A 20,796-nucleotide genomic window follows, 5' to 3' on the forward strand; every position below is an offset into this window, starting at 1 on the left:
TGTAAGTCACGTGATACATGTTGTGTGTAAGTCACGTGGTACATGTTGTGTGTAAGTCACGTGATACATGTTGTGTGTAAGTCACGTGATACATGTTGTGTGTAAGTCACGTGATACATGTTGTGTGTAAGTCACGTGATACATGTTGTGTGTAAGTCACCTGATACATGTTGTGTGTAAGTCACGTGATACATGTTGTGTGTAAGTCACGTGATACATGTTGTGTGTAAGTCACGTGGTACATGTTGTGTGTAAGTCACGTGATACATGTTGTGTGTAAGTCACGTGATACATGTTGTGTGTAAGTCACGTGATACATGTTATGTGTAAGTCACGTGATACATGTTGTGTGTAAGTCACGTGATACATGTTGTGTGTAAGTCACGTGGTACATGTTGTGTGTAAGTCACGTGATACATGTTGTGTGTAAGTCACGTGATACATGTTGTGTGTAAGTCACGTGATACATGTTGTGTGTAAGTCACGTGGTACATGTTGTGTGTAAGTCACGTGATACATGTTGTGTGTAAGTCACGTGATACATGTTGTGTGTAAGTCACGTGATACATGTTATGTGTAAGTCACGTGATACATGTTGTGTGTAAGTCACGTGATACATGTTGTGTGTAAGTCACGTGATACATGTTGTGTGTAAGTCACGTGGTACATGTTGTGTGTAAGTCACGTGATACATGTTGTGTGTAAGTCACGTGATACATGTTGTGTGTAAGTCACGTGATGCATGTTGTGTGTAAGTCACGTGATACATGTTGTGTGTAAGTCACGTGATACATGTTGTGTGTAAGTCACGTGATACATGTTGTGTGTAAGTCACGTGATACATGTTATGTGTAAGTCACGTGATACATGTTGTGTGTAAGTCACGTGATACATGTTGTGTGTAAGTCACGTGATACATGTTGTGTGTAAGTCACGTGGTACATGTTGTGTGTAAGTCACGTGATACATGTTGTGTGTAAGTCACGTGATACATGTTGTGTGTAAGTCACGTGATACATGTTATGTGTAAGTCACGTGATACATGTTGTGTGTAAGTCACGTGATACATGTTGTGTGTAAGTCACGTGATACATGTTGTGTGTAAGTCACGTGATACATGTTGTGTGTAAGTCACGTGATACATGTTATGTGTAAGTCACGTGATACATGTTGTGTGTAAGTCACGTGATACATGTTGTGTGTAAGTCACGTGATACATGTTGTGTGTAAGTCACGTGGTACATGTTGTGTGTAAGTCACGTGATACATGTTGTGTGTAAGTCACGTGATACATGTTGTGTGTAAGTCACGTGATACATGTTGTGTGTAAGTCACGTGATACATGTTGTGTGTAAGTCACGTGATACATGTTGTGTGTAAGTCACGTGATACATGTTGTGTGTAAGTCACGTGATACATGTTGTGTGTAAGTCACGTGGTACATGTTGTGTGTAAGTCACGTGATACATGTTGTGTGTAAGTCACGTGATACATGTTGTGTGTAAGTCACGTGATACATGTTGTGTGTAAGTCACGTGATACATGTTGTGTGTAAGTCACGTGATACATGTTGTGTGTAAGTCACGTGATACATGTTGTGTGTAAGTCACGTGTACATGTTGTGTGTAAGTCACGTGATACATGTTGTGTGTAAGTCACGTGATACATGTTGTGTGTAAGTCACGTGATACATGTTGTGTGTAAGTCACGTGATACATGTTGTGTGTAAGTCACGTGATACATGTTGTGTGTAAGTCACGTGATACATGTTGTGTGTAAGTCACGTGATACATGTTGTGTGTAAGTCACGTGATACATGTTGTGTGTAAGTCACGTGATACATGTTGTGTGTAAGTCACGTGATACATGTTGTGTGTAAGTCACGTGATACATGTTGTGTGTAAGTCACGTGATACATGTTGTGTGTAAGTCACGTGATACATGTTGTGTGTAAGTCACGTGATACATGTTGTGTGTAAGTCACGTGATACATGTTGTGTGTAAGTCACGTGATACATGTTGTGTGTAAGTCACGTGATACATGTTGTGTGTAAGTCACCTGATACATGTTGTGTGTAAGTCACGTGATACATGTTGTGTGTAAGTCACGTGATACATGTTGTGTGTAAGTCACGTGATGCATGTTGTGTGTAAGTCACGTGATACATGTTGTGTGTAAGTCACGTGATACATGTTGTGTGTAAGTCACGTGATACATGTTGTGTGTAAGTCACGTGATACATGTTATGTGTAAGTCACGTGATACATGTTGTGTGTAAGTCACGTGATACATGTTGTGTGTAAGTCACGTGATACATGTTGTGTGTAAGTCACGTGGTACATGTTGTGTGTAAGTCACGTGATACATGTTGTGTGTAAGTCACGTGATACATGTTGTGTGTAAGTCACGTGATACATGTTATGTGTAAGTCACGTGATACATGTTGTGTGTAAGTCACGTGATACATGTTGTGTGTAAGTCACGTGATACATGTTGTGTGTAAGTCACGTGATACATGTTGTGTGTAAGTCACGTGATACATGTTATGTGTAAGTCACGTGATACATGTTGTGTGTAAGTCACGTGATACATGTTGTGTGTAAGTCACGTGATACATGTTGTGTGTAAGTCACGTGGTACATGTTGTGTGTAAGTCACGTGATACATGTTGTGTGTAAGTCACGTGATACATGTTGTGTGTAAGTCACGTGATACATGTTGTGTGTAAGTCACGTGATACATGTTGTGTGTAAGTCACGTGATACATGTTGTGTGTAAGTCACGTGATACATGTTGTGTGTAAGTCACGTGATACATGTTGTGTGTAAGTCACGTGATACATGTTGTGTGTAAGTCACGTGATACATGTTGTGTGTAAGTCACGTGATACATGTTGTGTGTAAGTCACGTGATACATGTTGTGTGTAAGTCACGTGATACATGTTGTGTGTAAGTCACGTGATACATGTTGTGTGTAAGTCACGTGATACATGTTGTGTGTAAGTCACGTGGTACATGTTGTGTGTAAGTCACGTGATACATGTTGTGTGTAAGTCACGTGATACATGTTGTGTGTAAGTCACGTGATACATGTTGTGTGTAAGTCACGTGATACATGTTGTGTGTAAGTCACCTGATACATGTTGTGTGTAAGTCACGTGATACATGTTGTGTGTAAGTCACGTGATACATGTTGTGTGTAAGTCACGTGGTACATGTTGTGTGTAAGTCACGTGATACATGTTGTGTGTAAGTCACGTGATACATGTTGTGTGTAAGTCACGTGATACATGTTATGTGTAAGTCACGTGATACATGTTGTGTGTAAGTCACGTGATACATGTTGTGTGTAAGTCACGTGGTACATGTTGTGTGTAAGTCACGTGATACATGTTGTGTGTAAGTCACGTGATACATGTTGTGTGTAAGTCACGTGATACATGTTGTGTGTAAGTCACGTGGTACATGTTGTGTGTAAGTCACGTGATACATGTTGTGTGTAAGTCACGTGATACATGTTGTGTGTAAGTCACGTGATACATGTTATGTGTAAGTCACGTGATACATGTTGTGTGTAAGTCACGTGATACATGTTGTGTGTAAGTCACGTGATACATGTTGTGTGTAAGTCACGTGGTACATGTTGTGTGTAAGTCACGTGATACATGTTGTGTGTAAGTCACGTGATACATGTTGTGTGTAAGTCACGTGATACATGTTGTGTGTAAGTCACGTGATACATGTTGTGTGTAAGTCACGTGATACATGTTGTGTGTAAGTCACGTGATACATGTTGTGTGTAAGTCACGTGATACATGTTGTGTGTAAGTCACGTGATACATGTTGTGTGTAAGTCACCTGATGCATGTTGTGTGTAAGTCACGTGATACATGTTGTGTGTAAGTCACGTGATACATGTTGTGTGTAAGTCACGTGATACATGTTGTGTGTAAGTCACGTGATACATGTTGTGTGTAAGTCACGTGATACATGTTGTGTGTAAGTCACGTGGTACATGTTGTGTGTAAGTCACATGATACATGTTGTGTGTAAGTCACGTGATACATGTTGTGTGTAAGTCACGTGATACATGTTGTGTGTAAGTCACGTGATACATGTTGTGTGTAAGTCACGTGATACATGTTGTGTGTAAGTCACGTGATACATGTTGTGTGTAAGTCACGTGGTACATGTTGTGTGTAAGTCACATGATACATGTTGTGTGTAAGTCACGTGTGTAAGATGCCAAAAAGAGATGTGAGTTGTTTTCAAGGCTTTGGTCCTGAAAAGATGGAAGGCTTTTGCTGGGCGCATTTTCTTTGCAGCCGACTTGCTTCCTCTCGTCGAAACCAGCAAGTATCCTTCGGCCCGTTTAATCCCGGGTTGGGGTTGATGGAAGGAGTTTGGAAAAAAAAACAAATGTGAGAAAAGTTAGCCCCCCCGCGACGGTCCCCTTTCCTCTTTGGTCCGGGGTCCCCCCTTAAGACTGTCCTTCGCCATTCTTTCCACTTCTTTTTTAATATTTGTAGAAAACTTTACTTGCCCAAAAAAAAAGAAACGTTTTTGAAAAATGTGGTAAGGGGGGGCTCCAACAACTTTGCCGACTTTACGCTCGGTGGCAGAAAAAAAGTTTTCGTGCTCGACTTGAGTCCAGCTTTTCTTCCATGTTAAAATCGGTAATGATAACAATCTTTTTTCATGTTTTTCTGAGGTAAAAAACAAACAAAAAAACGTTTCTCCCCCTTACCGTTAAACGCCGCCCCGGGAATGGGGGGGGGGGGGGGGGGGGGGGGGAGAAAAGGCCCTTTTTAAAAAAAATCTTTGACCTGGTCCTGGCTATTTGGGCGTGCTTCAGTTGGGACACAAAAAGCATGTAAAGGATCTTGGACTATTTTGGACAAAAAGCCTTCCCACCTGACTTGTCAATGTGCTGCAGAGACTGAGAGGACATCATCTTCTACCACCACACAAACAAATGAAGCAAGAAAAGTCTTTTCCCAACCTTGAAAAGGGAAGAGGCGGAGAGAAGCAGTTTGTCGCTACATGCGGAAACAAATGCCAAATGGTGTGTGTATCATCTAATAGTGGCCTTCAGATTTCTGTCCTGGGAGTTAAAGACATACACTTGGTTGTCTCCGGTACTGAGAAAGACATGATTCCGTAGTAAGGAGCCCACTTTCACAATACACCACTGTGATAAATAAGCAAACTCCTTCCTTCCATCTTTATTTACAGCGGAAGAGAGACCACCACTGTTTCCCGCGCCTCAAATTCTGACCAATAGCAGTTTGCATTTAGCGGTAGTCGCGTCATCAAGTCTTTATTTTGTCTCTTACTGTGGTGTTGTCTTTATTTTGATATGGCATACAGGATGTGATGTTATTATGCTTGACACATTGACTCCTCTGGAGAATAAACTGATCATTACAACTCATATTAGTAGATTAAAGAAAGTGAATTTTGGTTTGATTTATTGTTTGAAATACTTAAGTGTTAAACTATAGTATTGTTGTTACTTCAATGTTGACGCCAATCAAGCACTTGATGGCGTTGTGTTGCTAGACTAGGAAGCGGAAGTAGCGTTCATGAGGAGTTTCCATCATACAATTATTGATATTGTCTCTCAGTATGCAAAATAAAGGGACTTTGATTTATTGCATCAAATGTTAGTCGTAGTACTTAGATGTTTTTCTTCAACAGTTGGGCAAGACAACCACAAGGTGGCGTAGGCCGCACCAGCACTTGTGTGGCTCAACCATGAAGAAGAAAACTATCCAATCAAAACATTTTCAAGAAAACTGTCATATTTCAATTCGCTTTGCTTGTTTGTTTTTTTTGCCATTTTTACAACTTTTATCCGGCTTTTAAATCAAGCCCAAATGGAGCGTTTTAATGAAAGTGATACATTTATGATGTTGAAAAGAAGTCAGTTTTAATTGTAAACACTGCAGATAAAATGACAAGACGCATGTAGCAGCTTTTTGTTTATAGCATTTCTTTGTTGCAAAGTAGTGTTGTTGAAGCAAGTCTTTAACTCTTTCATTCTTAATCATCAAATGTAAATAATCAAATGTAGATACTTTTTCTTATGCCTTCTGATCTCTCTCTCTCTCTCTCTCTCTCTCTCTCTCTCTCTCTCTCTCTCTCTCTCTCTCTCTCTCTCTCTCTCTTAAATTTGCAAAAAAGTTTATAGTTAAAATGTTTGCAACATAACTTTCAAGCCATGCTTGTTTAAACTAATGTAAATTACTGATAATCAATGCTATCGCCTCAAATTGGCTATCATTAATTCAGTGTAGGGTTATAGACATCGTGTTGAAATCCCATGCTGTTCCAGGCACTGTAGCTGTCAGTCAAGGTGCCTGTTTGTTAAATAGGAGATGTTGGGCTCAAATCCCGTCAGTGTCTTGATGATTTTTCTGTAACACTTTCTCAGTTTGTTTTCAAACCACATGAATGCAAGCCAAATTCTATTCGTTTTGAATAAAATCCCAATGGATCCACAGAGTTTGATGTTTACTGCAATGTTTTCTTCAAAAAAATGCCATTTTAAATGTGGATTGAACCAGGACTCAGAAAGAAACACTACTTCAGATGGGTTCCAAATCACTTTGTTACAAGTAGTTTGTCTGGATATTCACCAGAGTAAGCATCCTGGAGATTAAGACAGCAGAGTGGCGCAGCGGAAGCGTGCTGGGCCCATAACCCAGAGGTCGATGGATTGAAACCATCCTCTGCTATGATTTAGGTTTCAGTTGTCTATTTGACTGGTTCTTAATTTGAAAGCAAGGCCAACACTCATTCAGACTGCAGCTGTCTTCTCTAACTCTTTGGGAATTACACCTATGATTCCTGCTAAAAGAGAGGTTAAACATCTTATAAGTCAATCTAAACAGTACAGTTGCAATCCATTGAAAGCCCTGAGAATACAGTGACTTGAATGAATGAGAAATTTCACAGGTTTGTGCGTGACATTTTCATGGAACCCAGCATTCATGATGTTGAAGCCTGAGGTCTGCCTATATGAGAACCCTCTAAATTTGGTGTTGTGTGTGCTCGGCTGTACATGAGGTGGTCAGCTATGTTGCAAACTACTTTATGATGAAACACAGGACCTTGCTATCATTTATTTCCTTGCTTATTTATAAAGGTGTTGGAGCCAAATTTCCCTATTTGTTTATAATGCTTTTATTTTATTTTCTCTAATTGATTGTTGGGTTCAGCATGTTGTATTTCCTTTTTTGGCAGATTGCTCCGCCCACTTCCTGTTAAGAACCAGGAAGTGTCGACAGGGAGGCGACTGTTGCTATGGTGGGGTTACCATGGCAGCCTCCTTAAATTGAGTTCAGGTGTGAGCATGGGCAGGGCGATTGGAGGACAAACAGTTTTCGACCGTGTGGTGTGGTGTCGTGTCATATCATATCGTGTTGTGTCATGTGGTGACAATGCTGGTATAATGTGCCATTCAAGGTTAGCATACTTTGTTATATAACTTACATTTGGTTTAATTTAGATAGTTTGTAATAAACGGATTGTCGTATCCAAACACAGTTCTACAGTACTGGACATTCTATCATTTACACGCGTCAAACTGGTCAACACAGTCGCCCTCGGTACCGGCCCAAAGGTAAGGGCTGTACAAAAGGTAAGAAGGAAAGTAAAAAGACGGCCAATGGAAAACATGGTGCTCGCTAGTCTTATTGCTGTTATTAGCTGCATTGCATTTCTTGCCTTTTGTGGATGTTGTTAAATCCCTTGTGCACGTAGAATGTGTTCTACTTTGTAGCATGTTTTGTCTGTCGCGGCCCGCATTTCAAACGTTCTTCCTCTTAACCGAGTTCAGAAACCTCTTTTACTCCACAGGCATTGGTGGTTCAGTGGTAGAATTCTCGCCTGCCACGCGGGAGACCCGGGTCCGATTCCCGGCCAATGCATTCTGTTGCTTTTATTACATTTTAACTAATATTCATAAGGGACAAAAGCAATGTTTGTGACAACCGCAAGACGCAGGCATTCCACCCAAAAGGCATATTGGACTCGCCGAAGTCTGAAGCAGTGTACTTCTAGTTACGCTAATCCAAAGACAATGACATCGGGACATCGTAACATGAGATTTTATAATTTTTTGGGGAGTAATTAATCAAGTAAACCAGTAAGTCTCTGTGGCGCAATCGGTCAGCGCGTTCGGCTGTTAACTGAGAGGATGGTGGTTCAAGCCCACCCAGGGACGAAATCTTGACTCGACCACAGGTGTTTGAGGGTTTTCTTGTACAGCCCATGTCCTTCTCTAAATTTGCAAAAAAGTTTCTAGTTAAAACGTGTGCCACGTTTGCAACATAACTTTCAAGCCATTCTTGTTTAAACTAATGTAAATTACTGATAATCAATGCTATCGCCTCATATTGGCTATCATTAATTCAGTGTCGCATGTTTGGTCCGTCGCAGCCCGCATTTCAAACGTTCTTCCTCTTAACCGAGTTCATAAATCTCTTTTACTCCACAGGCATTGGTGGTTCAATGGTAGAATTCACGCGGGAGACCCGGGTCCGATTCCCGGCCAATGCATTCTGTTGCTTTTATTACATTTTAACTAATATTCATAAGGGACAAAAGCAATGTTTGTGACAACCGCAAGACGCAGGCATTCCACCCAAAGGGCATATTGGACTCACCGAAGGCTGAATCAGTGTACTTCTAGTTACCCCCATCCAAAGACAATGACAATCGGTCAGCACGTTCGGCTGTTAACTGAGAGGATGGTGGTTCAAGCCCACCCAGGGATGAAATCTTGACTCGAGCATGGGGGTTTGAGGGTTTTCTTGTACAGCCCATGTCCTTCTCTAAATTTGCAAAAAAGTTTCTAGTTAAAACATGTGCCACGTTTGCAACATAACTTTCAAGCCATTCTTGTTTAAACTAATGTAAATTACTGATAATCAATGCTATCGCCTCATTTTGGCTATCATTAATTCAGTGTAGCATGTTTGGTCCGTCGCAGCCCGCATTTCAAACGTTCTTCCTCTTAACCGAGTTCATAAATCTCTTTTACTCCACAGGCATTGGTGGTTCAGTGGTAGAATTCTCGCCTGCCACGCGGGAGACCCGGGTCCGATTCCCGGCCAATGCATTCTGTTGCTTTTATTACATTTTAACTAATATTCATAAGGGACGAAAGCAATGTTTGTGACAACCGCAAGACGCAGGCATTCCACCCAAAAGACATATTGGACTCGCCGAAGTCTGAAGCAGTGTACTTCTAGTTACGCTAATCCAAAGACAATGACATCGGGACATCGTAACATGAGATTTTATAATTTTTTGGGGAGTAATTAATCAAGTAAACCAGTAAGTCTCTGTGGCGCAATCGGTCAGCGCGTTCGGCTGTTAACTGAGAGGATGGTGGTTCAAGCCCACCCAGGGACGAAATCTTGACTCGACCACAGGTGTTTGAGGGTTTTCTTGTACAGCCCATGTCCTTCTCTAAATTTGCAAAAAAGTTTCTAGTTAAAACGTGTGCCACGTTTGCAACATAACTTTCAAGCCATTCTTGTTTAAACTAATGTAAATTACTGATAATCAATGCTATCGCCTCATATTGGCTATCATTAATTCAGTGTCGCATGTTTGGTCCGTCGCAGCCCGCATTTCAAACGTTCTTCCTCTTAACCGAGTTCATAAATCTCTTTTACTCCACAGGCATTGGTGGTTCAGTGGTAGAATTTTCGCCTGCCACGCGGGATACCCGGGTCCGATTTCCGGCCAATGTATTCTGTTGCTTTTATTACATTTTAACTAATATTCATAAGGGACAAAAGCAATGTTTGTGACAACCGCAAAATGCAGGCATTCCACCCAAAGGACGTATTGGACTCACCAAAGGCTGAATCAGTGTACTTCTAGTTACGCCCATCCAAAGACAATGACAATTGGTCAGCACGTTCGGCTGTTAACTGAGAGGATGGTGGTTCAAGCCCACCCAGGGACGAAATCTTGACGCGAGCACGAGGGTTTGAGGGTTTTCTTGTACAGTCCATGTCCTTCTCTAAATTTGCAAAAAAGTTTCTAGTTAAAACGTTTGCAACATAACTTTCAAGCCATGCTTGTTTAAACTAATGTAAATTACTGATATTCAATGCTATCGCCTCAAATTGGCTATCATTAATTCAGTGTAGGGTTATAGACATCTTGTTGAAATCCCATGCTGTTCCAGGCGCTGTAGCTGTCAGTCAAGGTGCCTGTTTGTTAAATAGGAGATGTTGGGCTCCAATCCCGTCAGTGTCTTGATGTTTTTTCTGTAACACTTTCTCAGTTTGTTTTCAGACCACATGAATGCATTCTATTCTTTTTGAATAAAATCCCAATGGATCCACAGAGTTTGATGTTTACTGCAATGTTTTCTTCAAAAAAATGCCATTTTAAATGTGGATTGAGTTGCCTATCGCCTCATTTTTGAGCCCATGTCCTTCTCTAAATTTGCAAAGAATTTCTAGTTAAAACGTGTGCCACGTTTGCAACATAACTTTCAACTTACTGCAATGTTTTCTTCAAAAAAATGCCATTTTAAATGTGGATTGAACCAGGACTCAGAAAGAAACCCTACTTCGGATGGGTTCCAAATCACTTTGTTACAAGTAGTTTGTCTGGATATTCACCGGAGTAAGCATTTTGTAGTTTAAGACAGCAGAGTGGCGCAGCTGAAGCGTGCTGGGCCCATAACCCAGAGGTCGATGAATCAAAACCATCCTCTGCTATGATTTAGGTTTCAGTTGTCTATTTGACTGGTTCTTAATTTGAAAGCAAGGCCAACACTCATTCAGACTGCAGCTGTCTTCTCTAACTCTTTGGGAATTACACCTATGATTCCTGCTAAAAGAGAGGTTAAACATCTTATAAGTCAATCTAAACAGTACAGTTGCAATCCATTGAAAGCCCTGAGAATACAGTGACTTGAATGAATGAGAAATTTCACAGGTTGGGCGTGACATTTTCATGGAACCCAGCATTCATGATGTTGAAGCCTGAGGTCTGCCTATATGAGAACCCTCTAAATTTGGTGTCGTGTGTGCTCGGCTGTACATGAGGTGGTCAGCTATGTTGCAAACTACTTTATGATGAAACACAGGACCTTGCTATCATTTATTTCCTTGCTTATTTATAGAGGTAAGAAGGAAAGTAAAAAGACCTTGTTTCCACCCTGTTTCGAACAGGGGACCTTTCGCGTGTGAGGCGAATGTGATAACCACTACACCATGGAAACTGCTGCAAGTTGCAGACCTTTATCAAGACTTACAAGTTGATTTTCGGCCAATGGAAAACATGGTGCTCGCTAGTCTTATTGCTGTTATTAGCTGCATTGCATTTCTTGCCTTTTGTGGATGTTGTTAAATCCCTTGTGCATGTAGAATGTGTTCTACTTTGTAGCATGTTTTGTCTGTCGCAGCCCGCATTTCAAACGTTCTTCCTCTTAACCGATTTCATGAATCTCTTTTACTCCACAGTCATTGGTGGTTCAGTGGTAGAATTTCCGCCTGCCACGCGGGAGCCCCGGGTCCGATTCCCGGCCAATGCATTCTGTTCCTTTTATTACATTTTAACTAATATTCATTAGGGACAAAAGCAATGTTTGTGACAACCGCAAGACGCAGGCATTCCACCCAAAAGGCATATTGGACTCGCCAAAGCCTGAAGCAGTGTACCGGTACTTCTAGTTACGCCCATCCAAAGACAATGACAATCGGTCAGCGCGTTCGGCTGTTAACTGAGAGGATGGTGGTTCAAGCCCACCCAGGGACGAAATCTTGACGCGAGCACGAGGATTTGAGGGTTTTCTTGTACAGCCCATGTCCTTCTTTAAATTTGCAAAAAAGTTTCTATATAAAACGTTTGCAACATAACTTTCAAGCCATGCTTGTTTAAACTAATGTAAATTACTGATAATCAATGCTATCGCCTCAAATTGGCTATCATCAATTCAGTGTAGGGTTATAGACATCGTGTTGAAATCCCATGTTGTTCCAGGCGCTGTAGCTGTCAGTCAAGGTGCCTGTTTGTTACATAGGAGATGTTGGGCTCAAATCCCGTCAGTGTCTTGATGTTTTTTCTGTAACACTTTCTCAGTTTGTTTTCAAACCACATGAATGCAAGCCAAATTCTATTCGTTTTGAATAAAATCCCAATGGATTCACAGAGTTTGATGTTTACTGCAATGTTTTCTTCAAAAAAATGCCATTTTAAATGTGGATTGAACCAGGACTCAGAAAGAAACACTACTTCAGATGGGTTCCAAATCACTTTGTTACAAGTAGTTTGTCAGGATATTCACCAGAGTAAGCATCTTGTAGTTTAAGACAGCAGAGTGGTGCAGCGGAAGCGTGCTGGGCCCATAACCCAGAGGTCGATGGATCGAAACCATCCTCTGCTATGATTTAGGTTTCAGTTGTCTATTTGACTGGTTCTTAATTTGAAAGCAATGCCAACTCTCATTCAGACCGCAGCTGTCTTCTCTAACTCTTTGGGAATTACACCTATGATTCCTGCTAAAAGAGAGGTTAAACATCTTATAAGTCAATCTAAACAGTACAGTTGCAATCCATTGAAAGCCCTGAGAATACAGTGACTTGAATGAATGAGAAATTTCACAGGTTTGTGCGTGACATTTTCATGGAACCCAGCATTCATGATGTTGAAGCCTGAGGTCTGCCTATATGAGAACCCTCTAAATTTGGTGTCGTGTGTGCTCGGCTGTACATGAGGTGGTCAGCTATGTTGCAAACTACTTTATGATGAAACACAGGACCTTGCTATCATTTATTTCCTTGCTTATTTATAGAGGTAAGAAGGAAAGTAAAAAGACCTTGTTTCCACCCTGTTTCAAACAGGGGACCTTTCGCATGTGAGGCGAATGTGATAACCACTACACCATGGAAACTGCTGCAAGTTGCAGACCTTTATCAAGACTTACAAGTTGATTTTCGGCCAATGGAAAACATGGTGCTCGCTAGTCTTATTGCTGTTATTAGCTGCATTGCATTTCTTGCCTTTTGTGGATGTTGTTAAATCCCTTGTGCACGTAGAATGTGTTTTACTTTGTAGCATGTTTTTTGTGTCGCAGCCCGCATTTCAAACGTTCTTCCTCTTAACCGAGTTCAGAAACCTCTTTTACTCCACAGGCGTTGGTGATTCAGTGGTAGAATTCTCGCCTGCCACGCGGGAGACCTGTGTCCGATTCCAGGCCAGTGCATTCTGTTGCTTTTATTACATTTTAACTAATATTCATTAGGGACAAAAGCAATGTTTGTGACAACCGCAAGACGCAGGCATTCCACCCAAAAGGCATATTGGACTCACCGAAGACTGAAGCAGTGTACTTCTCGTTACGCTAATCCAAAGACAATGACATCAGGACATCGTAACATGAGATTTTATAATTTTTTGGGGAGTAATGAATCATGTAAACCAGTAAGTCTCTGTGGCGCAATCGGTCAGCGCGTTCGGCTAGTAAACGTGTGCCACGTTTGCAACATAACTTTCAGCCATTCTTGTTTAAACTAATGTAAATTACTGATAATCAATGCTATCGCCTCATATTGGCTATCATTAATTCAGTGTAGCATGTTTGGTCCGTCGCAGCCCGCATTTCAAACGTTCTTCCTCTTAACCGAGTTCATAAATCTCTTTTACTCCACAGTCATTGGTGGTTCAGTGGTAGAATTTTCGCCTGCCACGCGGGAGACCCGGGTCCGATTCCCTGCCAATGCATTCTGTTGCTTTTATTACATTTTAACTAATATTCATAAGGGACAAAAGCAATGTTTGTGACAACCGCAAAACGCAGGCATTCCACCCAAAGGGCATATTGGACTCACCGAAGGCTGAATCAGTCTACTTCTAGTTACGCCCATCCAAAGACAATGACAATCGGTCAGCGCGTTCGGCTGTTAACTGAGAGGATGGTGGTTCAAGCCCACCCAGGGACGAAATCTTGACGCGAGCACGAGGGTTTGAGGGTTTTCTTGTACAGCCCATGTCCTTCTCTAAATTTGCAAAAAAGTTTCTAGTTAAAACGTTTGCAACATAACTTTCAAGCCATGCTTGTTTAAACTAATGTAAATTACTGATAATCAATGCTATCGCCTCAAATTGGCTATCATTAATTCAGTGTAGGGTTATAGACATCTTGTTGAAATCCCATGCTGTTCCAGGCACTGTAGCTGTCAGTCAAGGTGCCTGTTTGTTAAATAGGAGATGTTGGGCTCAAATCCCGTCAGTGTCTTGAAGTTTTTTCTGTAACACTTTCTCAGTTTGTTTTCAGACCACAAAATGAATGCAAGCCAAACCCCCCCCCCCCCCCCCCTCCTCCAGACCCCAGATTGTAAATTATGTAAATAATTCAATGTGATTCTCTTGTGTGATGACTGTATTATGACGTTAGTATATATATGAACCCCGACTTAAACAAGTTGAAAAACTTATTGGGGTGTTACCATTTAGTGGTCAATTATACGGAATATGTACTTCACTGTGCAACCTACTAATAAAAGTCTCAATCAATCAATCCCTTGAATGTGTGCAGTTTGGAAAATTGAGCTAAGAGTTTTAAATAACTGTTAAGGGCTTGTCCGGGAATTGAACCCGGGACCTCTCGCACTCTAAGCGAGAATCATACGACTGAACCAACAAGCCCCAAAAATTCAAGTTTCATCAAAAATATTCATGAATTGTGAGATTTTAACAGGGATATCATTCTGAAACTGGGTTAGTATATTACACTTTTACCACTAATTTAAAGGTATGGCTATTTTCATGCAAAAAAGAACTAAAGGTTACAAGCTCTGGACCTCTTGCACCCAAAGCGAGAATCATACGACTCGACCAACATGCACCGCAAAAACATGTTTCAACAAAAAGTCTTACGAATTGTGAGATTTTAACAAGGAAATCATTCTGAAACTGGGTTAGTATATTGCACTTTTACCACTAATTTAAAGGTATGGCTATTTTCATGCAAAAAAGAACTAAGGGTTACAAGCTCTGTCCTAAAACAATTAGAGCTTGTAAATTGAGCTACCACTGTATTTGATTTTATACATTTTCATTGATCCCTTCATTGTGTGCAGTTTGGAAAACTTAGCTAAGAGTTTTAAATCACTGTTAAGGGCTTTTTCAGGAATTGAACCCGGGACTTCTCACACCCTAAGAGAGAGTTATACCACTAAACCAAAAAGCCCTGAAAAATCAAGTTTCATCAAAAATGTTCATTAATTGTAAGATTTTAACAGGAAAATCATTCTGAAACTGGGTTAGTATATTGCACTTTTACCACTAATTTAAAGGTATGGCTATTTTCCTGCAAAAAAGAACTAAGGGTTACAAGCTCTGTCCTAAAACAATTAGAGCTCGTAAATTGAGCTACCATTGTATTTGATTTTAAAATTTTCATTGATCACTTGAGTGTGTGCAGTTTGGAAAATTAAGCTAAGAGTTTTAAATCACTGTTAAGGTTTCACTGGGAATTGAACCTGGGACCTCTCGCACCCTAGCGAGAATCATACCACTAGACCAACAAACCCCGAAAAATCAAATTTTATCAAAAATGTTCATTAATTGTGAGATTTTAACAGGGAAATCATTCTGAAACTGGGTTAGTATATTGCACTTTTACCACTAATTTAAAGGTATGGCTATTTTCCTGCAAAAAAGAACTAAGGGTTACAAGCTCTGTCCTAAAAAAATTAGAGCTCATAAATTGAGCTACCACTGTATTTGATTTTATACATTTTCATTGATCCCTTCATTGTGTGCATTTTGGAAAATTTAGCTAAAACTTCAAGATCACTGTTAAGGGTTTGTCCGGGAGTTGTACCTGGGACCTCTCGCACCCTAAGCGAGAATCATACCACTAGACCAACAAGCCCAGAAAAATATCATTTTAGATACAAATCTCATGAATTGTGAGATTTTAACAGGGAAATCATTCTGAAACTGGGTTAGTATATTGCACTTTTACCACTAATTTAAAGGTATGGCTATTTTCACCTAAAAAAAGAACTAAGGGTTACAAGCTCTTTTGTAAACAATTAGAGCTCGTAAATTGAGCTACCACTGTATTTGATTTTATACATTTTCATTGATCCCTTCATTGTGTGCATTTTGGAAAATGTAGCTATGAGTTCAAAATCACTGTTAAGAATTTGTACGGGAATTGAACCCGGGACCTCTTGCACCCAAAGCGAGAATCATACGACGAGACCAACAAGCCCCGAAAAATGTTATTTTAGATACAAATCTCATGAATTGTGAGATTTTAACAAGGAAATCATTCTGAAACTGGGTTAGTATATTGCACTTTTACCACTAATTTAAAGGTATGGCTATTTTCCTGCAAAAAAGAACTAAGGGTTACAAGCTCTGTCCTAAAACAATTAGAGCTTGTAAATTGAGCTACCACTGTATTTGATTTTATACATTTTCATTGATCCCTTGAGTGTGTGCAGTTTGGATAGTTAAGCTAAGAGTCTTAAATCGCTGTTAAGGGCTTGTCCAGGAATTGAACCCGGGACCTCTCGCACCCAAAGCGAGAATCATACCACTAGACCAACAAGCCCTATGGTAAATGTTACCAAATTATCAAAAAAGTTTATATGTTATCTAGGGAGACAACCTGTAACTGCAATTTTATTAACAAAAATGTTGATTCACTACAATTTTCATGCATAAATGAACAAGAGCTTTTTCAGTAATTGAACCCCAGACCTCAGGCGAGAATCAAACGACTAGACCAACAAGTTCTGACTTGTCATTTTGCAAGAATCTCAATAAATGTGACATGTTGATAGGGAACACAATCTAAAACTAGGTTAGTATATTACACTTTTACCACTAATTTAAAGGTATGGCTATTTTCCTGCAAAAAAGAACTAAGGGTTACAAGCTCTTTTGTAAATAATTAGAGCTAGAAAATTGAGCTACCACTGAATGTTTTTAAATTATTTTCATTGATCCCTTGAGTGTGTGCAGTTTGGAAAATTGAGCTGAGGGTTCAAAATCACTGTTAAGGGCTTGTCCAGGAATTGAACCCAGGACCTCTCGCACCCTAAGCGAGAATCATACGACTAGACCAACAAGCCCCAAAAAATCAAGTTTCATCAAAAATGTTCATGACTTGTGAGATTTTAACAGGGAAATCATTCTGAAACTGGGTTAGTATATTGCACTTTTACTACTAATTTAAAGGTATGGCTATTTTCCTACAAAAAAGAACTAAGGGTTACATCATACTTGCCAACCTTGAGACCTCCGATTTCGGGAGGTGGGGGTAGGGGGATCGGGTGGGCGTGGTCGGGTGTGGGGCGTGGTTAGGGGCGGGGTTAAGAGGGGAGGAGTATATTTACAGCTAGAATTCACCAAGTCAAGTATTTCATATATATATATAAAATACATATATATAAGAAATACTTGACTTTCAGTGAATTCTAGCTATATATATATATATATATATATATATATATATATATATATATATTTATTTTATTATATATATATATATATGTATATATAAATAAAAGAAATACTTGAATTTCAGTGTTCATTTATTTACACATATACACACACATAACACTCATCTACTCATTGTTGAGTTAAGGGTTGAATTGTCCATCCTTGTTCTATTCTCTGTCACTATTTTTCTAACCATGCTGAACACCCTCTCTGATGATGCATTGATGTGTGGCACGCACAAAAGTGCTTTCATCAAATGCATTAGAGTCTGGAATCTTCAAAACCGGTCAATCTTTGCTTCCTGAGGAAGATCTTCAGTGCCAAGCACTTGGTAGTCCACTACTTCTTCCCGGAGTAGTCCACTACTTCTTCCAGGTCCAATCGCAGCTGCGGCTTGGAACTTACAAGCTGTTATGAGAGTAGCGTATGTGTGTGTGTGGCCCTTTAATAGGTGAGCATGTGAGGTGAGTGACGTCAGTGAGTGTGTGGGCGAGAGACGAGAGGGAGCGGTAGCGTGAGTGCGGGCGTTGACTAGTTTGTTTTGTGTTGGATTGGCTGTGTGCAAGCAATCAATAAAGCAAGATTTGCAACTAATCGGCGGACTCAGGCAGGAAAGGTGCAACAAAGCGTATTTCTTCATCTTACTCGTCGTCGGCGTCGCCATGGCTGTATCTTCCTCGTTCTTCTGCTTCGTCTCCTTGTTGTGTGCGCAGTTGTGCACTGCACTATCTAAAAGGCGTATATGTTATTGATCTTATAGATGGCAGTATTGTCCTGTTTAAGAGTGTCACAACATTGCTGTTTACGGCAGACGAACTGCTTTACGGTAGACAAAAACATGACTGCTGTTGTTGTGTGTTGTTACCGCGCTGGGAGGACGTTAATGAAACTGCCTAACAATAAACCCACATAAGAAACCAAGAACTCGCCCTCGATCATTCTACAGTTATAATGTGTTTTGGCAGGCACGCTGTTTATATCGTGGGAAAGCGGACTCAGGTCCCCCTGGGGCTGGAGGGGGCGTGGCCTCCAGCTCCGCCTGAATTTCGGGAGATTTTCGGGAGAAAATTTGTCCCGGGAGGTTTTTGGGAGAGGCGCTGAGTTTCGGGAGTCTCCCAGAAAATCCGGGAGGGTTGGCAAGTATGGGTTACAAGCTCTGTCCTAAAACAATTAGAGCTCGAAAATTGAGGTATCACTGCATTTTTTTAAATTATTTTCATTGATCACTTGAGTGTTTGCAGTTTGGAAAATTGAGCTGAGGGTTCAAAAGCACTGTTAAGGGATTGTCCAGGAATTGAACCTGGGACCTCTCGCACCCTAAGCGAGGATCATACCACTAGACCAACAAGCCCCGAAAAATCGATTTTCATCAAAAATGTTCATGAATTGTGAGTTTTTAACAGGGAAATCATTCTGAAACTGGGTTAGTATATTGCACTTTTACTACTAATTTAAAGGTATGGCTATTTTCATGCAAAAAAAGAACTAAGGGTTACAAGCTCTCTTTCGTAAACAATTAGAGCTTGTAAATTGAAGTATCACTATATTTGATTTTATACATTTTCATTGATCCCTTCATTGTGTGCAGTTTGGAAAATTTAGCTATGAGTTCAAAATCACTGTTAAGAACTTGTATGAGAATTCAACCCGGGACCTCTTGCACCCTAAGCGAGAATCATACGACTAGACCAACAAGCCCCGAAAAATATAATTTTAGATAAAAATCTCATGAATTGTGAGATTTTAACAGGGAAATCATTCTGAAACTGGGTTAGTATATTGCACTTTTACCACTAATTTAAAGGGGAACATTATCACCAGACCTATGTAAGCATCAATATATACCTTGATGTTGCAGAAAAAAGACCATATATTTTTTTAACCGATTTCCGAACTCTAAATGGGTGAATTTTGGCGAATTAAACGCCATTCTATTATTCGCTCTCGGAGCAATGACGTTGTGACGTCACATCGGGAAGCAATCCGCCATTTTCTCACTTTCGTCGGTGTGTTGTCGGAGGGTGTAACAACACGAACAGGGACGGATTCAAGTTGCACCAGTGGCCCAAAGATGTGAAAGTGGCAAGAAATTGGACGAAATTTGTTCAAAATCCGAGGCTGTGGGGAAAGCCGACGAAATGGTCAGTCGTTTGTTCCGCACACTTTACCGACAAAAGCTATGCTACGACAGAGATGGCAAGAATGTGTGGATATCCTGCGACACTCAAAGCAGATGCATTTCCAACCATAAAGTCAAAGAAATCTGCCGCCAGACCCCCATTCAATCTGCCGGAGTGTGTGAGCAATTCAGGGACAAAGGACCTCGGTAGCACGGCAAGCAATGGCGGCAGTTTGTTCCCGCAGACGAGCGAGCTAAACCCCCCTGGATGTCTTGGCTCACACCGTCCCTTATGCCACCGAAGATGATCAAGAGAAGAATATCGACCCTAGCTTCCCTGGCCTGCTGACATCAACTCCAAAACTGGACAGATCAGCTTTCAGGAAAAGAGAGCAGATGAGGGTATGTCTACAGAATATATTAATTGATGAAAACTTTATTCATTACTCGCGGTTTTACGTAAATTATTATACATAAACTGTGTTTGCCAATAATTTAGCTTAACAATATTTATTTTTTTCAATCATTCGAGTACATTCGGGTAGTCTTGTGTAATGCAGTATTTTGTGTCTATTTAGGTATGGTTCACCTGAGTGCTGAAATCGTGGAAAAATATATGTTCTTAGCGCGCCTGAAATGGGCTGTCTGCACTCTCAAAGTGCATGTTGTTGCCAAATGTATTTCATATGCTGTAAACCTAGTTCATAGTTGTTAGTTTCCTTTAATGCCAAACAAACACATACCAATCGTTGGTTAGAAGGCCATCGCCGAATTCGTCCTCGCTTTCTCCCGTGTCGCTGGCTGTCGTGTCGTTTTCGTCGGTTTCGCTTGCATACGGTTCAAACCGATATGGCTCAATAGCTTCAGTTTCTTCTTCAATTTGGTTTTCGCTACCTGCCTCCACACTACAACCATCCGTTTCAATACATGCGTAATCTGTTGAATCGCTTAAGCCGCTGAAATCCGAGTCTGAATCCGAGCTAATGTCGCTATAGCTTGCTGTTCTGTCCGCCATGTTTGTTTGTGTTGGCATCACTATGTGACGTCACAGGAAAATGGACGGGTGTATATAACGATGATTAAAATCAGGCACTTTGAAGCTTTTTTTAGGGATATTGCGTGATGGGTAGAATTTTGAAAAAAACTTCAAAAAATAAAATAAGCCACTGGGAACTGATTT

The 20,796-nt window shown here is 40.5% G+C and overlaps 1 protein-coding gene and 8 non-coding genes across 9 annotated transcripts in view; 4 read left to right on the forward strand and 5 right to left on the reverse strand.

Annotated features, from left to right (window-relative positions):
- The window catches only part of LOC133570805 (uncharacterized), a 107,610-nt gene that overhangs the window by 45,399 nt on the left and 41,415 nt on the right, over nucleotides 1-20,796 (reverse strand). The window lies entirely within an intron of this gene.
- trnag-gcc (transfer RNA glycine (anticodon GCC)) lies at nucleotides 7,865-7,935 on the forward strand. The gene has a single exon. It is a non-coding gene; the product is annotated as a tRNA-Gly (tRNA).
- On the forward strand, nucleotides 8,158-8,231 carry trnan-guu (transfer RNA asparagine (anticodon GUU)). Its single transcript has one exon. It is a non-coding gene; the product is annotated as a tRNA-Asn (tRNA).
- On the forward strand, nucleotides 9,058-9,128 carry trnag-gcc (transfer RNA glycine (anticodon GCC)). The gene has a single exon. It is a non-coding gene; the product is annotated as a tRNA-Gly (tRNA).
- trnan-guu (transfer RNA asparagine (anticodon GUU)) lies at nucleotides 9,351-9,424 on the forward strand. Its single transcript has one exon. It is a non-coding gene; the product is annotated as a tRNA-Asn (tRNA).
- On the reverse strand, nucleotides 11,186-11,258 carry trnav-cac (transfer RNA valine (anticodon CAC)). The gene has a single exon. It is a non-coding gene; the product is annotated as a tRNA-Val (tRNA).
- On the reverse strand, nucleotides 12,857-12,929 carry trnav-cac (transfer RNA valine (anticodon CAC)). Its single transcript has one exon. It is a non-coding gene; the product is annotated as a tRNA-Val (tRNA).
- trnas-aga (transfer RNA serine (anticodon AGA)) lies at nucleotides 14,612-14,683 on the reverse strand. Its single transcript has one exon. It is a non-coding gene; the product is annotated as a tRNA-Ser (tRNA).
- trnap-ugg (transfer RNA proline (anticodon UGG)) lies at nucleotides 16,533-16,604 on the reverse strand. Its single transcript has one exon. It is a non-coding gene; the product is annotated as a tRNA-Pro (tRNA).

This window comes from Nerophis lumbriciformis, linkage group LG28 (assembly GCF_033978685.3).
Source record: "Nerophis lumbriciformis linkage group LG28, RoL_Nlum_v2.1, whole genome shotgun sequence".
Classification (NCBI taxonomy): Eukaryota; Metazoa; Chordata; class Actinopteri; order Syngnathiformes; family Syngnathidae; genus Nerophis; species Nerophis lumbriciformis.